The 26,047-nt window shown below is 41.2% G+C and overlaps 1 pseudogene; it reads left to right on the top strand.

Annotated features, from left to right (window-relative positions):
- The first annotated feature begins 418 nt into the window (after nt 1-418).
- Nucleotides 419-26,047, top strand: part of LOC107808183 (elongation factor 2-like) — a 38,735-nt pseudogene continuing 13,106 nt past the window's right edge.

The raw sequence follows: 26,047 nt of genomic DNA, 5'->3' as shown, positions 1-26,047 counted from the left end.
ACAATCATGACATTAACAATATCATGATTTTTGGTACATAGTTAAGTATGTATAAAGTCATGATTGTCCTTTCAAAATCTTTAATACACCAAACTAAACAGTCGATAAGGATTAATTTCAGCATTACTAATACACCATATTCGATACTGTTCTTATACACCTTACCAAACAATCCCTAATTTCAAGCTTGTAATTCTTACGGCTATATTTGCTACTTAACTACCGTTTGCAGCTGACACAGAGAAATAAAAAAAACGCATAATTGTCCTTGTTTTCTCTTTGCTATTAAAAGTAAGATTTTATACCCAACAAAAAAAAAACAGAAGTCTTCGTAATAGAGTATTGTTTCTTGTATATTCATTACTCAGCTGAATAATTGAGGCAAGAGAGGAAAGCTACTTGAGAGTGTAGAAAGGGAATGATAAATTTCTGTAAGGTATGTGTTGCCTTTGCATTATATATTTTTCCACTGCTCATTGTAGTGATAATTAAGCATACCATATCATGAATATGTTTAGAAATTGTGAAAATTTGAATGAATAGAGTATATAGATACTACCATATCATGAATTATTGTATATGGAGTTATGGACCCAGATAGGGACCATGATATGGTTTTGAAGAAGACTTGGAGGTCTTTTTTCTTGAGACATTAGTGTCCTTCAATTATTAAAAAAGAAAGAAAGACAAAGACTTAAAAATAAGATTAAAATTGTAGACAAAACTTTATCCAACTTAAAACTAAACTGTCTATGCACATGACTTCATAATGGAATTAACTATTCATTGAATAATTGAGGCATGGGAATGTAAAAAGGTTTTGTAAATGATTCCAACAAAAAGACAAAGACTTCTTTTCATTGAATATTTCAAAGTTCAAGTTTTTGTGAGATTGTAAACGATGTTCTAGCAATATCCTCTTTGAATTTGTAAACAATGGTAGGAAAATAATTAATGGTGGCTTTAAATTTTAATAGTGTAGTCTCTGTCTCTAAAAATTTATTGATCTATTATATGTGGTAGCTAAGTGTTATTAGTGACAGTTTCAGCATATCTTGACAAAATCAATTGAGAATAGAAGAAGCACATTAGCAGTTCTAGTATGAGTTTTTTGTAGATTGGGATTAAAAACCTTAGGTGTATTAAACAAATATTACTTTATCTTGAAATAATTTTTACAGAAAATATTATGTATTAATTTTGTAGATAATATAAAGAAATATGGTATACTAGTTGTGCGTCATAAACATGCACCCATCGATATTTTTAGAGAGTTTGAACGATATAGTAAGACATTTTCTCTTCTGTGCACTATCTCTGACGATTCATTGCTACTAGTACGTTTGTTTTGACTTGTATAGTTGGCCATCATAGAAAGAGAAAAGGACTCGGATTAATATGTTTATTTTTTCTCTTTAAGCATATCTGTTTTTATGCTGAAAAGGTTGATGAAAGTAGTAAAATATTTCTTATAAAAACATTTTTCATTCCTAGGTTTTCAAAAACGAAATTATCTTTTCTTACGGTTTAACATTTTTTTTAATACTGAAAACATTAAGTAGGAAAAGAAATTACGGCTATGAAGTTGTAGCAGTCTGTTGTAAGTTCATGCATGTAAGAAGTGACGTACGCATGATTTTTTTTATAAGCGATGTCACGATTTTAAAGAGTGTGAACAAATAATAATTCTCTATAATAACATCATATTAAAAATATTGTTAGAATCATATTCATAAAACACAACTCAAAAATAGTAAGTGAATTTTTATTTTTTAAAATGTACTCAACAACCTCATTGAAGATAATACTAAATATTTCTTTTATAGAAAATACTAGACAATTATATAAAAATGCATAGCTACTGGTTTCGAACTTGCGACCTATCCTTCGAATATGAAGCTATTGACCGAATGAACTACACAGCAATTATTAAGAAATGGTGTCACTTCTTAATTTAAAAGTTATTTTGCTTTTGGATTTTAATAATATATACATAGTTAATAAAATTTCCCGATCAAGCAGTGTCACGTGACACCACTTGCGCTAAGGTGTATCCGCCCCTGTTAACGTAAGGCATCCTACAATTTATACAACTAAATTAACTGTTTTATTGGCAAGTAAAATTTATACTATTATTGTAGTTTTGTTTTACCATTGTAACATGTTATTTACCATATTTGGCTAGTTACCTATCAGGCTTGCCATAAAAGTTACTTGTAGTTGGCTTTTAGATGATCTAATTGTATGAAAAAATTACATCACCGTCGAACATTAGATAAACTAGATGAGAATTGGTTGTCATAGTAATCACGCAGATTTCAATTTTCTTGCATCTATCTACGCACAATCACTTTAAAATTTTGGAAAAATAATAGCTAAACCGATGATTTTAGGATAAATCATCAGTTATTGCTCATGTTGACCATGGTGAGGAACCCATAAATAATCTTTTTATTTCAATTTCATGTACCAGTCTTGTCACGACCCCAAATACCAGTCGTGATGACACCTATCACATTACTAGGTAAGTCAACCCAAACATTTGATCACAACCCTTTTTCCTTATAATAAGCCATTTTCTAACACAGGTTTTAAATACCAAATTTTCATTATAAGTGTTTAAAGCAACAAAATATATGTGGAATTCAAGTAAACATGAAACTACACAGCCTCAAGTATCTCGTGTCACGAGTCTAGAGCCTCTAATACATAACTGACTGTCTGATACATCATAAGTCTAGAAAATGCGGAAAAGAACAAGATAGGAAGGAGAAAATAAGGCTGCGAACGCCATGCAGCTACTTGGCAACTCCGGCAAACTCTGGATCAGCTGAGGACCCTCACTCTAATGCTCGGGTACCTGGATCTGCACACAAGGTGCAGGGAGTAACGTGAGTACGCCAACTCAGTAAGTAACTAAAGTAAATAAGGTCTGAAAGCAGTGACGAGCAGTTAAAAATCATATGAATGAAAAGACAACCAGAAAACAAATCAAATTCCACAGTTTAAAACCATTTTCGTCGAAAAATCATCAATTTCAATTTAAATACTTGAAATCATATACTTAGCAATTTCTTACAATAGAGGCTTGTTTTAAAAGAAGAGTGAAATTGGTGAAAATATCATAACTGGGCCCCTCAGGCAAGGTATCACTCAGAACATGGCCCCTCGGGCAGCCTCTCAGTCACTCGTGACTCGACTCTTATCACACAGTACTCACTCTCAGCACTCGGCTTATTAGTATCTCATAATAATAGAAATCATAGTACCTGCTGCGGCGTGCAGCCCGATCCATATATAATAGTCGATTACGCTCACTGGGGGTGTACAGACTCCGGAGGGGCTCCTACAGCCCAAACGTCATATCGCTGCGGCGCGCAGCCAGATACATACATACATACATATATATATATATATATATATATATATATATATATATATATATATATATATATATATATATATATATATATAACCCGATCCATATAAATATCGTTGCGGCTCAGCCCAAACAGTCTTCACAATTAGAAGTGGATTGATAAAACCAGTTTTAAACTTTTAAATAGGTAAAACATGACTGGGATATGCTTTCAACAAATAAAGTTAGGAAAAATAGTAAATATGCCCCTAAGGGCCTCAACAGGTCGGCACAAGGCCCCAAACATGACATACAACCCATAATACAGTATAAATGACTAAAGTACAGAATAATATAAGATTCCAAATCAAATACGCGGCTTAATAGTCGCTACGGAACGTACCAAGTCACAATCCCTACCGGTGCATGCCCACACGCTCGTCACCTACCATGTGCGTCACCGCATTTATCAAAACAAGTCAAATACCGTGGTTTTGTACCCTTAGTTCTAGATTTACAATGGTTACTTACCTCAAACCGATGAAAATACTACCCCGCGACGCCTTTGCCCCTCAAATCGGCCTCCACTCGCATCGAATCTATCCAAAATCAGAATCACGGCGTCAAAATATGCTAAGGGAACGAAGCCCAAGCGAAAATAATCAAATAATACAAAAAATCCCGAAATTGGCCAAACCCGACCCTCGGGCCCACATCTCGAAACTCGATAAAAATCAAATCAATGGAATCCTTATCCTCCCATGAGTTCATACATACTAATAACACTGAAATCGAAGTCCAAATGGCCCCTCAAATTCTCACTTTAAGGTCTGTTAATCTCAAGCCCTAATTCCTCAATTTTAGGCTTAGATTCCATGATTAATTAAGTAGATTTCACATTAGAATCGAGTTTTAAGTCCAAAATTCTTACCTCCAAGTGATTTCCTTTGAATCCCTCTTCAATCTCCTTCAAAAAGCTCCAAAAACGACCAATAATGGAAGAAATAAATCCCAAATTCGCAGACAAGACGACTATTTAAACCTTCTGCCCAGGCCTAAAATCCTTCTTCGCGAACGTGGTCAATGCCTCGCGTTCGCAAAGCACAAAAATTCCATTGACCATAACTCTTCTTCGCGAACGCAATCTCACCACCGCGAACGCGATGCCTCAGCTTTACCAACCTTCGCGAACACAGCCAGGCCTCTCTCAAATGCGATGCTTACCATTCCGCTCCTTCGCGAACGCGGGACTACCCTTCGCAAATGCGAAGACCAAACCTGACGCCTCCCTTCCTGACCCTTCGCGAACGCGAAGAACAAAATACCTGCAACAGCTGAAACCAAAATCTGCAACTTTTCTTTAACTTAAAATGATCCAACTCACCCGAGGCCCCCGGGACCTCAACCAAAGGCACCAACATATCCCAAAACCTTATTCAAACTTATACCAATCTTCAAAACACCACAAACAAAATCAAATCAACCAAAACACATCGGATTCAAGCCTAAGTTTCCAAAATCTTACGAATTCTTCTTTTGATCAAAAACCCAACCAAACCACGTCCGGATGACCTAAAATTTTGCACACACATCCCAAATGATACAACAGAACTACTGCAACTCTCAGAATTCCATTCTAACCCCTATATCAAAATCTCACCTACCAACCGGAAATCGCCAAAAATCCACTTTCGCCAATTCAAGCCTAAATCTATTCCGGACCTCCAAAACTCATTCCGATCACGCTCCTAAGTCCCAAATCACCTTCCGAAGCTAACCGAACCATCAAAATTCACATTCGAGCCCTCTAACACATAAGTCAACATCCGATTGGCTTTTCCAGCTTAACCTTTCTCAAAAGAGACTAAGTGCCTCAAACCTTACCAAATCCCTTCCGAACCCTAACCAATAAACCCGATCACATATAGAACCATTATACAAAGCAATAAGAAGCAGAAATGGGGGAAACGGAGCGGTAACTCATGAGATGACCGGCCGGGTCGTCACAAGTCTTCTATCATTTACACGTAAAAAGATTGTCTTGTATTGGGTTAATGCTGTCCGCTTTATTAATGATTTAAAAGGGGTGGTTTTCATTATGCTCGAAGGCTCATTTAAGGTGCGATTAGGCCTTGAAGATCAGAAAAAGCATCGGGAGGGCGCTTCATCTTGCTATAGCTACTCTTTAGTGTAGGTTAGGCACTAAAGCTTGCACGTCATTGGCCATAATTTCTATATTGAATTGAGCGGTACTGAACAACAAATGTAATCGACAAATAAGTGTATTACTAGTTGTTAAGAGAACAATTATGAATGAACTTGTTACTTTTGTCTTGTATACACAAACATTTTTATTTTTTCATCTTCATTGTGCCTTAAAAACTAAAGACCATACTTTAATTGCGCTTTGTGCTTAAAGCCCAATAGACATGGAGCGCTTTTTACCTTTGACAATACTGGTAGTTTCGCATTTTTTCATGTCATTCGAGTTTTGCCACCTTAGAGGTTCTTGGTGGTACTTAATGTTCATTATATTAAGATTCCATATACTTTTCTGATAATGTCTTGAATCTAATAGGAAAGTCTACCCTGACCGATTCACTGGTGGCTGCTGCTGATATAATATTGCTCTGAAAGTTGTTGGTAATGTCAGAATTGCAGTTATATGTGCAGATGAGGCCGAGCGGTATTACCGTCAAATCCACTGGTATTTCACTTTACTATCAGATGAGCGATGAATTGTTGAAAAATTACAAGGGAGAGAGACAAGGGAATAAATACCTTATTAACCTCATTGATTCTCCTGGACATGTTGACTTCTCATATGAAGTGATTGCTGCTCTACGTATTACTAATGCTGTGCTTGTTGTGGTTTATTGTGTGGAAGGCGTCTATGTCCAAACAAAAACAGTGCTCCGTCAGGCACTCGTAGAAAGGATTTCATCCTGTTTTGACTGTTAACAAGATGGACAGATGTTTCCTCCAACTCCAGGTTGATGGCGAGGAGGCTTATCAGACATTTAGAAGAGTTATTGCGAATGCAGATGTTATCGGTGATGTTCAGGTTTACCCCAAGAAAGGGTTGGATTGTATGGTTGGGCTTTTACCCTCACTAACTTTGCCATGATGTATGCCTCCAAGTTTGGAGTGGATGAGTCAAAGATGATGAAAAGGCTTTAGGGCGAGAACATCTTTAATCCTGTCACCAAGAAGTGGACCAACAAGAACTCTGGGTCTCCTACAAGCAAGCGCGGTTTGTTCAATTCTGTTACCAACCGATCAAGCAGATTTCCAACACTTGCTTGAACAACGAAAAAGATAAGTTGTGGCCATAAAATCCAAAGAAAAAGATTTGATGGACAAGGCACTGACAAAGCGTGTGATGTAGACCTGGTTGCCCACAAGTATCGCTCTTCTGGAAATGATGATTTTTTATCTTCCATCTCCTGCCCAGGCTCAAAGATACCGTGCTAAGAGCTTATACGAATCCACTTGATGATGTTTTTGCTAAAGCTATCAGGAATTGTGGCCCTAAGGGACCGCTTATGCTCTATGTGTCGAAAATGATTCTAGAACCAGACAAGGGTAGATACTTTACTTTTGGCCGTGTGTTCTCTGGTAAGGTTTCAACCGGTTCAAAGGTCAGGATCATGGGTCCTAACTGTCACGAACCGATTTCACTACAGGTCATGATGACACCCAACACCGTTGTCACGCAAGCAAACGCAAAAATATTAGTGAATTCTTATTTTACTTACCAAGCACTTACAACATTTTTCTTAATTTGCAATTAAAACAGGTGAGAATAAGCAATATTCAATAATAGCTATACAACCCCAAAAGTACTATCTACTAATGTGTGTGCCAAGACCTGGTGTCACAAGTTGTTGGCAACTACTAGAATATACAAAATAACAAATCTATCCTACTATTAGAAATAGAATAGACAGTCAAAAGTAAGAAAGACTCTATCAAGCTGCTGATCGGCACAGGAAGGGAAGTAGCTCACCGTGGAAGTCTCGGACAATGATCAGGGACGCGCACCTGTCTGATAGCTAGATGTACCTGCCTTAGAGCATGTACAATTAAGTACAGAAGCGTAGCATGAGTACATAAACAATATGTACCCAATAAGTATCCAGTCTAATCTCGAAGAAGTAGAGACGAGAGGTCGACTTGATACCTACTAGGGTCAAATAATATAATATGATGTTATGCCAGACATGATGGTCATAATTATATAACAGTTGAAATAAGGATTTCTAAGTCATGTCATTTTAATATCATAGTTAATTCTTTACAATTCAAACCATGTATCAGGCAAGTCATCAATAATAATTCACATAAATATCATGTACATATTATGCCGAGGTCGACGGCCCGATCCAACATAAAAGAAATTGTGCACTGCTAGAGGGTCGAATGGCGCGAACCATAGATACATCTATTTCTACAGAGGCGATCGACCCGATCCATAAATATGAATTATCAATAGAAAAATGCAAGAAGGCACATTTATATTCAAATGAACTCATACAAGTGCTCAACACAGCATATGTTCACTTACGTTCATTTCCAATTCTCTAACATATCCTAAATGATCACATTAGCAAGAAGATATATAACATTTGCAAATATAGCATGATACGGGTCCTAAACTACCCGGACAATTAACATGATAGTATCTACGTACAGACTCTCATCACTTAGTGCGTACGTATCCCCCGCATTTAGTGGAAAATCATACAATTATCACTCCTATGGGGACAATTCCCTCTTACAAGATTAGAAAGGAGACTCATCTCGCTCCAAGGTGCACTTCTAATACTCAGAGCAAGCCTGAACTCTCAATTTGGAGCCAAACGATCCAAAACTAGTTAAATGGGGTAAGAACTAGTCAATACAAGCTCACAAGATCACATTCTAACTATTAAAGCAATTTCCCAACCTTAAACACAAGTTTCCTAAAATCCGACCCGGGGCCCACATGCCTAGATTCCGAAATTTTTCAAAGAGAGTTGTTTTTTATAGCCTAAGGATCAATAATATATGATTTCTACTTCGCTTCATAACCAATTCCGTGGAAAACTAGGAATAAGTGGGATAAACTTACCTCAAGATTCTAGGTGGAAGCCTTCTCTCAAAAGCTCTAAAATCACCCAATGGAGGAGTGAAAAATGACAAAAATAACTTAGAACTCGTATTAAATGAAGCTCACTGCTTCAGCGATTTCCACATCTGCGGTCCTGGGCCGCACCTGCGGCCACCGCATCTGCGGAAGGGAGCCCGCTTCTGCCGAAATTTCACCTGGGCCGCTTGGCCGCATCTGCGGGTTGCTAGCCACTTTTGCGGCTTCGCTTCTGCGAAGGAATGGCCGCTTCTGCGATTTTGGGCCTGGCCTGGCTTGGCCGCATCTGCGAGAGATGGGCCGCTTCTACGGTTTCGCACCTGTGGCTGGCCAACCGTAGGTGCAGTTATGACAGAAACTGAAGCTTCAACACTTCTCCAATTTTTCCCAACTTCACTCGAGCCTCGTCCGATTGACGCTCGGGGCTCCCGAGCCCCGCCCGAACATACTGGCAAGTCTGAAATCATGAAACGTACCTGCTCAAACCTTCGGAACGCCCGAAACAATGCTAAATATAAGAATCACCCCCTAAAACCAATTGAATCAAACTTATGAACTTCAAGTTCTTAATTATCCTCTAACGAGCCGAAACGCAATTAAACTACTCGGATTGACGCCAAATTTTGCGGGCAAGTCTTAAATGTTATATTGGACCTGTACCGGGCTCCAGAACCAATATACAAGCCCGATACCCATGTGATCAATCATTATTTAGTTTCTTTAAATCCTTAGAATTTCAGTTTAACAATTTCCAATAAAAATTCATTATTGGGGCTAGGGACCTCAGAATTTGATTCCAGGCATACGCTCAGGTCCCATATTTTCCTACGGACCCTCTGGGACCTTCAAAACACAAATCCGGGTTCGTTTGCTAAAAATATTGACCAAAGTCAAACTTAGCCTTTTAAGAAAATCTTAAGGAATCAAGTGAGCCTATTGCAACCCAAACTCTTCCAAAACCCAAACCAACCATCCCCACAGGTCATAATTCAGATAGAGCAAGCGCGAGAAGTTTTATTTGGGGGAACGGGGTTCTAAAAAGAAAAATAACCGGTCGGGTCGTTACATTCTCCACCTCTTAAACAAACATTTGTCCTCGGACGGACATAGAAAAGTACCTAAGGTGCCGAATAAGTGTGGATATCTGCTCCACATGTCCTCCTTGGACTTCCAGGTCGCCTCCTCGACTGGTTGGACCCTCCATTGGACCTTCACCGCTGAAATCCTCTTGGATCTTAACTGGCAATCCTGTCTATCAACAATGGCAACTGGCTCCTCCTCATAACCCAAACTCTCATCCAGCTGAATAGTACTGAAGTCCAACACGTGGGACAAGTTGGCATGATACCTCCGGAGCATGGACACGTGGAAAACCGGATGAACTCCTGATAAGCTGGGGGGTAGAGCAAGCTCGTAAGCAACCTCCCCAACTCGCCTCAACACATCAAATGGGCCAATAAACCTTGGGCTCAGCTTTCCCTTCTTCCCAAACCTCATAACACCCTTCATTGGCGACACTTTCATAAGGACCTTCTCGCCAATCATGAATGATACATCACGCGCCTTCTAATCCGCGTAACTCTTCTGTCCGGACTAAGCATTGAGAAGCCTCTCTTGAATCAACTTTACCTTGTCCAAGGCATCTTGCACCAAATCTGTATCGTATAACTTAGCCTCACTAGGTTTAAACCACCCGATAGGAAAATGACACTACCGACCGTATAAAGCCTCAAATGGAGCCATCTCAATGCTGGACTGATAGCTATTATTGTAAGCAAACTCTGCCAAAGGCAAGAACTGATCCCACTGTCCTCCAAAGTCAATCACACATGCTCTGAGCATGTCCTCCAAAATCTAAACTATCCGCTCCGACTGCCCGTCAGTCTGAGGATGAAATGCTGTGATAAGCTCTACACGGGCGTCCAACTCACTCTGAACGGCTCTCCAGAAATGGGAAGTGAACTGGGGGGCCCTATTTGATACAATGGAAATGGGCACATCGTGCAACCTAACTATCTCCCAAATGTAAATCTGGGCCCATCTCTCTTAAGTGTAAGTAGTCACAACCGGAATAAAGTGCGCCAACTTGGTCAACCTGTCAACAATGACCCATACTACATCAAACACTTAGTTCTAACTGTCACAACCCAATTTCACTTCAGGTCGTGATGGTGCCCAACACTGTTGTCAGGCAAGCCAATGCGGAAATATTAGTGAATTCTTATTTTACTTACCAAACAGTTACAACATTTTTCTTAATTTGCAATTAAAATAGGTGATAATAAGCAATATTCAATAATAGCTATACAACCCCAAAAGAACTGTCTACTAATGTGTGTGACAAGACCTGGTGTCACAAGCTGTGGGCAACTAGTAGAATATACAAAATAATAAATCTATCTTACTGTCTGAAACAGAATAGACAGTCAAAAGTAAGAAAGACTCCATCAAGCTGCAGATCAGCACAGGAAGGGAAGCAGCTCACCGTGGAAGTCTCAGACTATGATCAGGGACGCGCATCGGTCTAAGAGCCAGATGTACCTGCCTCAGAGCTTGTACAATTAAGTACAGAAGCGTAGCATGAGTACATAAATAATATGTACCCAGTAAGTATCCCGTCTAATCTCGAAGAAGTAGAGACGAGAGGTCGACTTGATACCTACTAGGGTCAAATAATATAATATGATGTTATGCTAGGCATGATGGTCACAATTATATAACAGTTGAAATAAGGATTTCTAAGTCATGTCATTTTAATATCACTGTTAATCCTTTACAATTCAAACCATGTATTAGGCAAGTCATCAATAATAATTCACATAAATATCATGCGCATATTATGCCAAGGTCAACAGCCCGATCCAACATAAAAGAAATTGTGCACTGCCAGAGGGTCAAATGGCGCGAACCATAGATGCATCTATTTCTATTGAGGCGATCAAACCGATCTACAAATATCAATTATCAACAGAAAAATGCAAGAAAGCGAATTTATATTCAAATTAACTCATACAAGTGCTCAACGCAACATATGTTCACTTATGTTTATTTCCAATTATCTAGCATTGATCACATTAGCAAGAAGACATATAACATTTGCAAATATAGCATGATACGGGTCCTAAACTACCCGGACAATTAACATGATAGTAGCTACGCACGGACTCTCGTCACCTAGTGCGTACGTAGCCCTCGCACTTAGTGGCAAATTATACAATTATCACTCCTATGGGGACAATTCCCTCTTACAAGGTTAGAAAGGAGACTCACCTCGCTCCAAGGTGCACTTCCAATACTCAGAACGAGCCGGAACTCTCAATTTGGAGCCGAACGATCCAAAATAAGTTAAATAGGGTAAGAACTAGTCAATACAAGCTCACAAGATCACATTCTAACTATTAAAGCAATTTCCCAACCTTAAACACAAGTTTCCTAAAATCCGACCCCGAGCCCACGTGCCCGTATTCCAAAATTTTTCGAAGAAAGTTGTTCTTTGTAACCTAAGGATCAATAATATATGATTTCTACTTCACTTCATAACCAATTCCATGGAAAAATCTAACGTTTATCAAAACCCTAGGTTTTGCTCTAACCCGATAGTTTTACCTTAATCTTAGTGTTTAATCGACCTAAGACACAAGTATTAAACTAGGAATAAGTGGGATAAACTTATCTCAAGATGCTAAGTGGAAGTCTTCTCTCAAAAGCTCTAAAATCGCCCAATGAAGGAGTGAAAAATGGCAAAAATAACTTAGAACTCATTTTAAATGAAGCTCACTGCTTCAGTGATTTCCGCATCTGCGGTCCTGGGCCACACCTGCGGCCACCACATCTACGGAAGGGATCTCGCTTCTGCGGAAATTTCACCTGGGCCTCTAGGCCGCATCTGCGAGTTGCCAGCCGCTTTTGCGGAGGAATGGACGCTTCTGCGGTTTTGGGCCTTGCCTGGCTTGGCTGCATCTGCGAGAGATGGACTGCTTCTACAGTCTCGCACCTGCGGCTAGCCAACCGCAGGTGCGGTTATGACAACAACTGAAACTTCAACACTTCTCCAATTTTTCCAACTTCACTCGAGCCTCGTCCGATTGACGCTCGGGGCTCCGGAGCCCCGCCCGACTATACCAACAAGTCTGAAATCATGAAACGGACCTACTTGATCCTTCGGAATGCCCAAAACAATGCTAAACCTAAGAATTACCCCCTAAAACCAATTGAATCAAACTTATGAACTTCAAATTCTTAATTCTCCTCTAACGAGACGAAACACACTTAAACTACTCGGATTGACACCAAATTTTGCGGGCAAATCTTAAATGTTATATTGGACATGTCTTGGGCTCTAGAACCAACATACAAGCCCGATTCCCATATGATCAATCATTATTTAGTTTCTTTAAATCCTTAGAACTTCAGTTTAACAATTTCCAATAAAAATTCATTACTCGGTCTAGGGACCTCAGAATTCGATTCCGGGTATACACTTAGGTCCCATATTTTCCTATGGACCCTCCGAGATCGTCAAAACACAAATCCGGGTCCGTTTGCTAAAAATGTTGACCAAAGTCAAACTTAGCCTTTTAAAAAAATCTTAAGGAATCAAGTGAGCCTATTTCAATCCAAATTCTTCCAAACCCAAACCAACCATCCCCACAGGCCGTAATTCATATAGAGCAAGCACGGGAAGTTTTATTTGGGGGAACGAGGTTCTAAAAAGCAAAATGACCGGTCGGGTTGTTACACTAACTACTTACCTGGTGAAAAACACTTATATGTGAAGAGTATCCAGAGAACTCTTATATGGATGGGTAAGAAGCAGGAAACTGTTGAGGATGTACCTTGTGATAGCACTGTTGCCTTGTTTGGTCAGTTTATTAACAAAAATGCAACATTGACGAATGAAAAGGAAGTCGAATCCCATCCAATCAGAGCAATGAAGTTTTCTGTCTCACCTGTCATACGTATTGTTGTGGAGTGCCACGTTGCGTCTGATCTTCCCAAGCTACCTAGTAGAAGGGTTGAAACGTCTGTCCAAGTCTGATCCTATGGTTCTTTATACCGCTGAAGAGTCTAGGGACCATATAATTGTTGTTGCTGGAGAACTCTACCTCAAGATCTGCTAGAAGGATTTGGAGGAAGATTTTATGGGCGGTGCTAGAATTATAGTATCTGATGCTGTTGTGTCCTTCTATGAGATTGTCCTTGAGAAGTCTAGTCGGATGGTGATGAGTATGTCTCTAAACAAGCAAAACTGTTTGTATATGGAAGCTAGGCCACTGGAGGAAGGAGTTGCTGAGGCTATTGACGATGAACAAATTGGCCCTAGGGTTTATCCCAAGGTTCATTGTAAGATCTTGTCTGAGTTTGGTTGGGACACGGATCTTGCCAATAAAATTTCGTGCTTTGGTCCTGAAACAACTGGTCCCTATATAATGGTTGATATGTGTAAAGGAGTCCAATACCTGAATGAAATTAAGGATTCTGTTGTTGCTGGTTTCCAGTGGGCTTCTATGGAAGGTTTTTTGATGTTTATGATGTCGTTCTTCATTCGAATGCCATTTACAGGGGTGTTGGCCAGATTATTCCCATCGCGTATTTGGCTTAATGTATGCAAATTTTGATTTATAGTACCTCACATTGTGCTCATGCCTCGTAGATTTGAGATGCATAATGTCACACCTCCTTTTTCCGCACCCGAGAGGGCGCAAGGGAGTTTTTCCAATTAAAGGACAATCGGAACGGGATTAGTTTATTTATTTTAGAGTCGCCACTTGGGAGATTTAGGGTGTCCCAAGTCACCAATTTTAATCCCGAATCGAGGAAAATAATGACTCTATATTACAGTCTGCGTACCAGAAATCCGGATAAGGAATTCTGTTAACCCGGGAGAAGGTGTTAGGCATTCCCGAGTTCCGTGGTTCTAGCACGGTCGCTCAACTGTTATATTCGGCTTATTTATCTGATTTTAATACAATTATGAACCTATGTGCCAATTTTATCTTTTATCCGCTTTTATCGTTCACCGTTATTTTTATAGGACTTGCAACGTCGTGAAAACATATCTCGAACCACGCTACATCAATGCACCCGTGGTTATTGATATATCTCGACTCGGCTGGGATTTGGATTTGGGTCACATAAATGTGCACCCGAGTTTAAGAAGGTAAGGTTTTATTAAAGCGTATCCTAAAGAGACTAACGTGTTGTTATTTAGGGAGGGTTGTGAGATTTGCTAAGCAACCCATCCCGGAAACTAAATGCTCCAACAATATACATTTAACAAGGGCCCCGCATTTGCACGTTGTGTTTATTTTTATCGAGGCTCATCTCGTTCTTATTTTAAAAGGTTATCCTATAGCAACTACGTTTCTTATCGCGTTTGTCCTTATCAATTGAAAACAGTATATAGTCCTAATTAATTAAATGCTTGCAAGCTATTTGTAATGACATTCAGAAAAGCTAAAAAAAATTTCAGAAATGGGGCTGTATATGCAATCAGCCGAACAAACAATTCTGGGCCCAAATCCAGCCCATGCGCGATGGACCAGACCTGGGCCTTCGCCTGTTCTACGCGGGCCTACTTAGTTTGCTTCGATTTGGGCTCGACCTTCATGAGGTCGAGGCCCTGAACTGATTCTTTATTTTGTGAAATGAGTTTATCAGTTTATGGGACAATATGGCAGAAGGAGAAAGAACTTTAACTAAAATGGATAGCTTTCCTATTTGGCCTACATTAGAGAATATACTATACCATCAGACTAAGTTTGAAATACAACTTATTACACTGGGCGTATTCTCACTTAGCAGTATACATACAAAGCTAGCATTCGTTAACCTACATTGATATACTTAGTATGTAGGCTGTTTCTATTGTCCAAACAAAAATGACAATCATTATACAATACATGATGTCTAATGTAACAATTTATGCATAAAAGTCACTCTTCAGGTCTTTTCTTTTGTATTCATGCTCAACTTTCCAATTACATTTGACAGAGTATTAGTCATGTACCTGGTATAGAGAACGAAAAGAAGAAAAGAATGATCAGTTGGGCAGTATGCCACAAACACAGCAGCAGCAGATACACAGCAACAGCACAGCAACAAACCAAACCAAATGTTTTCCACAAACCTCAGACGACCAACAATATTTCCCAGAACAAAGAGGACCAACAAATAGTCGAGTACCAAACCAATGAACCCAGAAAAGAAGGATGAAACAAACAGCAACAACAGAGTATTCAATGCAGCAACACTACCAATTGAATAACCAGAAACAGCTCAACCAATGCAAACCAAGAACTTGGCCAAGACAGCTTGACCAATATGCACTCTTATACAACTTTTCAGGCAGTGTTTGGTTGCAGTGTTTATTGGAAGCTAACTTGTGTTTTTTCAGTTTTCTTTGAACTCACTAGACCTCTCTTTGGACTAAAATTTTACAGCCCTTTTTTTTCTCTCTGAAAGCTAAAAGTTCAGCCTCAGACCCATAAACTTCAGCCCCTGTTTTAGTTGTCCAATGGCCTATTTATAGGCCAAATGCACCATTACAGCTGAGCTGCCCTGCCTGCCAATTGGCAGAATGCCCATACCCTTTAAGCCCATCCTAAGCATGCTTGGTGTCAGCTACCTTTATTCCCCACGCCTGGTTTTTGTTTAATCCAGAATTATGGGCTCATTTGTTTATTCATTTTGAGCCCCCATACCCTTGTGTCTTGTTCCCCATTGGTATTAGTTTAATCCTAAGTTAGTACCCTACTTGTCAGCTCACTTAAACTAATTACTTCTGTTCTTTTTAGCACCCCAGATTACCCCTGTCAACCTTGATTATTACTGCCCCTGCCTATTGCAGCATTAGGGCATTTTTTGCACTGATGAAAGCTCGAGCTCAGGACTGCCTAGACTGAACCCTTTTAGTCATTTTTATAATGCCAACAGACCATTTCAAACATTACTAGGTCATCCAGCCAGTGTCCGAGTTTAATTAGTTATGTGACAATCCTAACTCCTTCGATTCATTAGTTATAGAAAACTAATCGACGACATTTATCGAGTCGACTATACTAATTATAGCAGGTAATAATCGATCGCTCACATAAACAATACGTTTAGGGACCTAAAGGGCATCAGACAATTCTATGTTCAATAACTGGGGACCTATATAAGTTTATTCATTTGACGACCAATCTAATCGAACAGGTTCATCACAGAGTACATTCAGAATACAAATAGAAGACAAACGACCAAATAAAAGGTCTTTAACAGAGATGAAAGAAATCTGGATGAAAAATAACAAAATAACAAACAAACACAAAGAGATATGCTGACAACTTATTTGGAAATAAAACAAAAGAACGGAAAACTTACCAAAACGTTTAAACCAAACAGACCCAAATCAAACTCGACTTCGAACTTTTGAGGCCGAACAAACTTTAGTCAGGGTGTTCTCACATGAGAACACCTTGACTAAGGTCTATTAGACCTCAAACCTATGTCAAAACTGGCCGGGTTCCCCAGGTGCATGTGTTTCCAGTTCTGGATTTCCAGATCTGGATTTTTAGGAGTTGTGGGTAGATTCGGACCAAACCAAGTTTGGTTTGGTCACTAGGAAGGTCAGGGGGGTGTCTGGTATGAAGATGGGGTGGTTTGGTGTAGATCGAGTTTTGTCTCGAATCTTCAAATCCAGATTCGAGACGATAGGAGATGATTCGAGGTTCGTGGTTAGTGGATTCGTGTTCAGGGGAGTGAGGGGGTCTTAGGGTGTTCAGGGGGTGGTCACCGGCGTTCGTGCCGCCGGCTTTAATGGCGAAGGAGACTAGGGCGGCTGCTAGGGTTTGGGGGTTTCAGGGTTCAGGGAAGGAGACGAGTGAGGGGTGGGGTTCGGATAGGGGGCGTGGGGTGTAAGGGAAGGTTTATATATGGTGAGGTTGATCGGATCTGAGCCGTTAGATCAGATGATCTCAACGGCTTAGATCTGATGTTGAGAAATGGGACGGGGTCGTTTTGTAGCTAAACGGGGTCGTTTGGTTTAAGTGGGGGATTGGATCGGATTGGTTATTGGGTCGGGTTTGAACACGGGTTGCTGAAAATGATCCTGGACCGTTGGATTGGATTGATTGGAACGGCTGAGATGGATTGGCCTGAAACGGTGTCGTTTCAGGAGGTGTCTGGGCAACCGGATTTGGACTGGGCCTGCGTGCTGGTTGGGCCAGTTATTTTGTTTAATTTTTGGCCCAAACCGATTTCCTTCTCTTTTGTTTTTCTAATTTCATTTTTTCTTTTAAAACAAAAATAAAAATAATAAATAACAAAATAACGAAATTAAAACTAAACAACAATGCAACATTTTAACACAATTATCACAAAAATTATTTAAGTAAGTTAACTAAAAGCCTAGAACGAACGATGCACACATATATATATATATTTTGAATTTTCTTTTACTGACCGAATTATGGTTTAATCATCCTAACATGCATATTTTGTATTTTTGTTTGTTAATGATTAAATGCAAAAATGGACAGACTCACAAACGATTAACAAAACATGTCACGGAAAGACCGAAAAATTGTACAGCGAAGCCCTTTGCCGCTATTTTTATTTTCTTTTGGAGCAATTGTCCGTGAAGCAAAAATCACGTGCTTACAGTTGCCCCTCTTTGCACGAAGACACGAAGGGTTTTCGTGCAAAGATAAAGCGAGCGATTTTTGCCCGTCCGACTACTCCATGTGAAGCATTTTTTGAAAAAGATTTGACCGAACCTTTGCTTCAGGGGTTTCCTACATATCCTGGGCTGAACAGGAATCAGGTCAATGTAGTTCGGGAAATTTTGGTAGCTGGGACTACCGTGCGACTGTATTACTTGCTGCTGTTGTGCGCTGTTGCATGCTGCTGTAGGATGCTACTGCTCAACCGATCTCCCTGTTACATTGCTCTAAAAGGAAAAACAAGAAGTTAAGCTAGAGTATGAGATCTCATCCATCTTCGACTTGTTCTTGTTGCCTTGCTTTCTTGTCGGCTAACGTTTTCCTCTGACGCCTTTATTTTGTGAACTTGGAGATGATGCTGGTCCTTCACCTTTTCTGACTGTCAGTTCTCATCACTTTGCTTGATTTGCTGGGGATACGGCTTTCTTCTTTAAATCTTCCAATGGTTTCTTCAGTGGTATGGCTTTTCATCAGAATTGTTATACTAGGCATGCTACAACGTTCCCAAACTGTTCCTTTTTCCTTTTGAATGGCGTGCTTGCCTCTGCAGTTGTCTGCTTCTTGGTGCTGGGGATTTCATTGTTTCCCGTTTGGGGATCTCTGTTGTACCCTTCCGTCTTCAGGTGGGGCGACTGATTCCAAAATCTAGAGCTGAATGTATTCCCGCATTATACTGGTGGGCGACCTAGAACTTAAGAGTATTCCCGCGTTATACTGGTGGGCGACCTAGAACTTAAAAGTATTCCCGCATTATACTGGTGGGCGACCTAGAACTTAAAAGTATTCCCGCATTATACTGGTGGGCGACCTAGAACTTAAAAGTATTCCCGCATTATACTGGTGGGCGACCTAGAACTTAAAGGTATTCCCGCATTATACTGGTGGGCGACCTAGAACTTAAAGGTATTCCCGCATTATACTGGTGGGCGACCTAGAACTTAAAAGTATTCCCGCATTATACTGGTGGGCGACCTAGAACTTAAAAGTATTCCCGCATTATACTGGTGGGCGACCTAGAACTTAAAAGTATTCCCGCATTATACTGGTGGGCGACCTAGAACTTAAAAGTATTCCCGCATTATACTGGTGGGCGACCTAGAACTTAAAAGTATTCCCGCATTATACTGGTGGGCGACCTAGAACTTAAAAGTATTCCCGCATTATACTGGTGGGCGACCTAGAACTTAAAAGTATTCCCGCATTATACTGGTGGGCGACCTAGAACTTAAAAGTATTCCCGCATTATACTGGTGGGCGACCTAGAACTTAAAAGTATTCCCGCATTATACTGGTGGGCGACCTAGAACTTAAAAGTATTCCCGCATTATACTGGTGGGCGACCTAGAACTTAAAAGTATTCCCGCATTATACTGGTGGGCGACCTAGAACTTAAAAGTATTCCCGCATTATACTGGTGGGCGACCTAGAACTTAAAAGTATTCCCGCATTATACTGGTGGGCGACCTAGAACTTAAAAGTATTCCCGCATTATACTGGTGGGCGACCTAGAACTTAAAGGTATTCCCGCATTATACTGGTGGGCGACCTAGAACTTAAAAGTATTCCCGCATTATACTGGTGGGCGACCTAGAACTTAAAAGTATTCCCGCATTATACTGGTGGGCGACCTAGAACTTAAAAGTATTCCCGCATTATACTGGTGGGCGACCTAGAACTTAAAAGTATTCCCGCATTATACTGGTGGGCGACCTAGAACTTAAAAGTATTCCCGCATTATACTGGTGGGCGACCTAGAACTTAAAAGTATTCCCGCATTATACTGGTGGGCGACCTAGAACTTAAAAGTATTCCCGCATTATACTGGTGGGCGACCTAGAACTTAAAAGTATTCCCGCATTATACTGGTGGGCGACCTAGAACTTAAAGGTATTCCCGCATTATACTGGTGGGCGACCTAGAACTTAAAAGTATTCCCGCATTATACTGGTGGGCGACCTAGAACTTAAAAGTATTCCCGCATTATACTGGTGGGCGACCTAGAACTTAAAAGTATTCCCGCATTATACTGGTGGGCGACCTAGAACTTAAAAGTATTCCCGCATTATACTGGTGGGCGACCTAGAACTTAAAAGTATTCCCGCATTATACTGGTGGGCGACCTAGAACTTAAAAGTATTCCCGCATTATACTGGTGGGCGACCTAGAACTTAAAAGTATTCCCGCATTATACTGGTGGGCGACCTAGAACTTAAAAGTATTCCCGCATTATACTGGTGGGCGACCTAGAACTTAAAAGTATTCCCGCATTATACTGGTGGGCGACCTAGAACTTAAAAGTATTCCCGCATTATACTGGTGGGCGACCTAGAACTTAAAAGTATTCCCGCATTATACTGGTGGGCGACCTAGAACTTAAAAGTATTCCCGCATTATACTGGTGGGCGACCTAGAACTTAAAAGTATTCCCGCATTATACTGGTGGGCGACCTAGAACTTAAAAGTATTCCCGCATTATACTGGTGGGCGACCTAGAACTTAAAAGTATTCCCGCATTATACTGGTGGGCGACCTAGAACTTAAATGTATTCCCGCATTATACTGGTGGGCGACCTAGAACTTAAATGTATTCCCGCATTATACTGGTGGGCGACCTAGAACTTAAAAGTATTCCCGCATTATACTGGTGGGCGACCTAGAACTTAAATGTATTCCCGCATTATACTGGTGGGCGACCTAGAACTTAAAAGTATTCCCGCATTATACTGGTGGGCGACCTAGAACTTAAAAGTATTCCCGCATTATACTGGTGGGCGACCTAGAACTTAAAAGTATTCCCGCATTATACTGGTGGGCGACCTAGAACTTAAATGTATTCCCGCATTATACTGGTGGGCGACCTAGAACTTAAATGTATTCCCGCATTATACTGGTGGGCGACCTAGAACTTAAAAGTATTCCCGCATTATACTGGTGGGCGACCTAGAACTTAAAAGTATTAAAATTGCTTCCTCGTTCTTCCGAGAAAATTTTCGACAACCGGCAGAAAATTTTCTGCCCCGGTCTTGGTGACTCCCTTGGCGTTGCTGTTCTCGTCAATCCTTTGCTTTCCTGCAGCAGACAGAAGGATTTAATTAGTTTTTATCGTGGTGGTAGAGGGTGCCTTTCTGGCGGATGGTCTTCCTTTCTTCCCCTTTTCTTGCTCTTTGTCCCCATAATTGGTTGGCGGGCAAAGTTGCCTGTTGGGGGTCTCTCGCCTGCTGGGGATCGGTTTTCAATTTATCCCCTTTTCTTCTTTCTCTTTAAACACATGATGTGGGGGTCTGCTTCTAACTCCCGAAACCACTCCCTTTTGGAGCTTACTTCTTCCAAAATTTCCGGGCACAATCCCTGCATTGCCTGGGACCGGCCTTTACGACTGTTTGTATCATCCGGCATTTGGATGAATTCTCCTTTGGTTTCTGGTAGTAAGCTTTGAAAAATCCTTTCAAGACACATTTTAGGAAAAGAAATAAAGATATGGAAAAAAGAAAAACTTTCTGAACCAATATTTTTGTGGGAGGAGACAATCCAAAGAACTTATCTGGAGGACACAATTGGTCCCCGTGATCATGACGTGCACCATAGATTCCCGACCCAGTCTATTTGTATCAATCAATTTGTCCGACGGTCTGACTTGCTGGGGATGATAAATGGATGTTCATCTTGTTGCAAATGTGGTAGCTTCGCTGATCTGTCTCGTCGCCTCATAGTGCCCTTCGAGGGGTTTTCACTAATGAGACTCTCTCTTTTCTCTCATCTCCCGGCGCCTTATGGTGCCTGTGAAGGTTTTCACCAATAAGACTCTCTCATTTTATATCCCTCATCTTACGTCGCCTCTCGGTGCCTGCGAAGGTTTTCACCGATGAGACTCTCTCATTTTATTTCTTTCGAGGAATCGGGGTGTTGTAGATACGACCCTCTTTTCTGGAGATTCCTTTGACTAATCAATTCGTTCCCCATATTACGATCCTCTTCTTTGCTGGGGCTTGGTGTATTATTCTCGGCCTTATTTTCCGGATTTGGCATCTCTCGAACATTGATCGGGAGGTCTTTTGGATGTTGACGTTGGTTTTGGTGTGGGATTGAAGAAAGGCTACAAAAATGAAAACAATTTGAAGGGTGATGTGCTACAACTTTTGGAATCTAACCTTTGTTGGAACTTAAAACATAACCTCTGCCCCAGTTTTCTTGCTTGGGGAATTTTATTTTTTATGCTTATGTTGAGTTACGTGCGTTACGCACATTGTGCTATATTGTGCACACTATGTACATTATGCATCCTATATTTGCTATGATGCATACTATGACCGAGCCGTGAGGCGCCTACGTATCCTCTTTGAGGAATCAGGTCAAACGTAGTTCCCACGGTTTTCTATTCCTTGATTTTTCTTTTCTTTCTTTTCATTTTCTTTTCCTTTTCTTTTTCTTTTTCTTTTCTTTTCCTTTCTTTTCTTTTTTTTTTTTTTTTTTTTTTATATCTTTCCCATTAGTGATTCCAAAAGAGGGGTATTGAAAGAATTTGCTCAAGGCTCAAAGGGGAAAGCGAAGGTTAAAAGTGTTTGGATAGAAGAAAGAATTGCCTCCGTCATCTCATTATTCAACAAACGCCAAACACAAACAAATAAACCAAAATTGCCATAATTTAAAGAAATTACGCATAATATCTCTTGACTGCATCTGAGTTGATAGCCATGTCGACACATCCACCTTCGACATCTGTCAAACACAAGGCACCATTGGCCAAGACTCTGGTCACAATATAAGGCCCTTGCCAATTTGGGGCGAATTTGCCTTTCGCCTCGACCTGATGTGGGAGGATCTTCTTCAATACCTGCTGCCCTACTTCAAACTTCCTGGGGCGCACCTTTTTATTATACGTTCTTGCCATTCTCTTCTGGTACAGCTGACCATGGCACACTGCTGCCAATCTTTTCTCATCTATCAGGCTCAACTGTTCCAATCGAGCTTTGACCCATTCATCATCATCAATCCCGGCTTCAGCGACAATTCGGAGGGACGGAATTTCGACCTCCGCTGGTATCACGGCCTCAGTCCCATACACCAACAAATAAGGAGTTGTGCCTATGGAAGTCCGGACGGTAGTGCGGTAGCCCAACAAAGCAAAGGGCAATTTCTCGTGCCACTGTCTGGACCCTTCCACTATTTTTCGCAGTATCTTCTTGATATTTTTATTGGCTGCTTCGACTGCTCCATTTGCCTTAGGACGATATGGGGTGGAATTGCGGTGTGTAATCTTGAATTGTTGGCATACCTCTCTCATCAAGCTGCTATTAAGATTCGCACCGTTATCCGTGATGATCACTTTTGGGATCCCAAATCTGCAGATGATATGGGAGTGAATAAAGTCCACCACTGCCTTCTTGGTTACCGACTTGAAGGTTTTAGCCTCAACCCATTTGGTGAAGTAATCAATGGTCACTAGAATGAACCTGTGACCGTTGGATGCTGCTGGCTCGATGGGCCCGATGACATCCATGCCCCAGGCCACAAACGGCCAAGGTGCTGACATCGTATGTAACTCTGTTGGCGGAGAATGAATCAAATCTCCATGTATCTGGCACTGATGGCATTTCCTCACAAAAGTGATACAGTCGCGTTCCATGGTGAGCCAATAACACCCTGTTCGAAGGATCTTTCTTGCCAATACATATCCGCTCATGTGTGGTCCGCAAACTCCCGCATGTACCTCTTCCATAACCGTCATTGCTTGACTGGCATCTACGCATCTCAACAATCCCAAATCCGGGGTTCTTTTGTACAACACTCCTCCACCGAGGAAGAAACCATTCGACAAACGCCGAAGGGCTCTTTTTTGGTCTCCCGAGGCATGTTCTGGATATATCCCCATTCTGAGGTATTCCTTGATATCATGAAACCAGGGTTCGCCATCTGCTTCTTCTTCTATGGTATTGCAGTAGGCGTGCTGATCACGGACTTGGATATGCAGAGGATCAACATACATTTTGTCAGGGTGGTGCAGCATTGATGCTAAGGTGGCTAAGGCATCTGCAACCTCATTGTGAACTCTCGGGATGTGTTTGAACTTCACCGATCGAAATTGCTTGCTCAGATCATGCAAGCATTGTCGGTATGGTATGAGCTTTAGATCTCGTGTTTCCCATTCCCCCTGAATTTGATGTACCAAGAGGTCCGAGTCTCCCAAGACCAAGACGTCTTGGACATCCATGTCAGCAGCCAAGCGCAGACCCAGAATGCAAGCCTCATATTCGGCCATATTGTTAGTGCAGTAGAAGCGCAGTTGGGCCGTAACAGGATAATGCCGTCCTGTTTCAGAAATGAGTACTGCCCCTATTCCAACCCCTTTTGCGTTTGCAGCTCCATCGAAGAAAAGCTTCCAACCTGATTCCTCGGGTAATTCCAACTCATTCGTATGCATCACCTCTTCGTCAGGAAAATACGTTCTTAAGGGCTCGTATTTTTCATCAACGGGGTTTTCTGCCAAATGGTCTGCCAGTGCCTGGGCTTTCATGGCCGTCCTTGTCACGTAGATGATATCAAATTCTGTGAGCAGAATTTGCCATTTTGCCAACCTCCCCGTGGGCATAGGTTTCTGAAAGATATACTTCAATGGGTCCAAGCGGGATATGAGATAAGTAGTATATGAAGACAGGTAGTGCTTCAACTTCTGAGCTACCCAAGTCAGGGCGCAGCATGTTTTCTCGAGTTGAGTGTACTTGACCTCATGCACTGTGAATTTCTTGCTAAGATAGTAGATGGCCTGCTCCTTCCTCCCTGTGTCATCATGTTGCCCCAGTACACAACCAAATGAATTTTCCAAGACCGTCAGGTAAAGGATTAGGGGTTTCCCGGGCTTAGGCGGGACCAATACGGGTGGATTAGACAGATACCCTTTGATTTGGTCGAAAGCCTCCTGGCACTCTGCCGTCCAACCTACTGCAGCATCCTTTCTCAGTAGCCGAAATATGGGCTCACAAGTTGCTGTGAGTTGAGCGATGAACCTGCTGATATAATTGAGTCTACCCAGCAAGCTCATTACCTCTGTTTTGTTCCTTGGCGGTGGCAAATCTCGGATGGATTCAATTTTGGATGGGTCTAACTCAATCCGCCGTCGACTGACGATGAATCCTAGCAACTTTCCTGATGGAACCCCGAATGCGCATTTGGCCGGGTTAAGCTTGATATCATACCTTCGGAGTCTTTGGAAAAATCTCCTTAGGTCTGCCACATGGTCCTCTTGACGCCAAGATTTGATGATCACATCATCGACGTACACCTCGATTTCTTTGTGTATCATGTCATGAAACACGGCAGTCATTGCTCGCATGTACGTTGCCACGACGTTCTTTAACCCGAACGGCATTACCCGATAGCAGTAGGTTCCCCATGGCGTAATAAACGCTGTCTTCTCAGCATCCTCTTCGTCCATTAGGATCTGATGATAACCCGCATAGCAATCCACAAAGGATCCGATCTCGCGCCCAGCGCAATTATCGATCAGGATATGAATGTTGGGTAACGGGAAATTGTCCTTGGGACTTGCTTTGTTGAGATTGCGGTAGTCGACGCACACCCTGATTTTTCCATCCTTCTTTGGGACTGGTACCACATTGGCCAGCCACTCGGGATACCGAGTGACCCGAATGACCTTAGATTGTAATTGCTTAATCACCTCTTCTTTGATCTTTACACTCATTTCTGTTTTAAATTTCCTTAGTTTTTGCTTGACCGGAGGGTATGCCGGGTCAGTGGGCAATTTGTGAACCACTAAATCGGTGCTCAATCCAGGCATATCATCATATGACCATGCAAAAACATCTTTGAATTCCCTGAGAGTTTCGATCAATTCTGCTTTGA

This window comes from Nicotiana tabacum, chromosome 22 (assembly GCF_000715075.1).
Source record: "Nicotiana tabacum cultivar K326 chromosome 22, ASM71507v2, whole genome shotgun sequence".
NCBI lineage: Eukaryota > Viridiplantae > Streptophyta > Magnoliopsida > Solanales > Solanaceae > Nicotiana > Nicotiana tabacum.
This window is presented reverse-complemented; position numbering and strand designations above follow the sequence as displayed.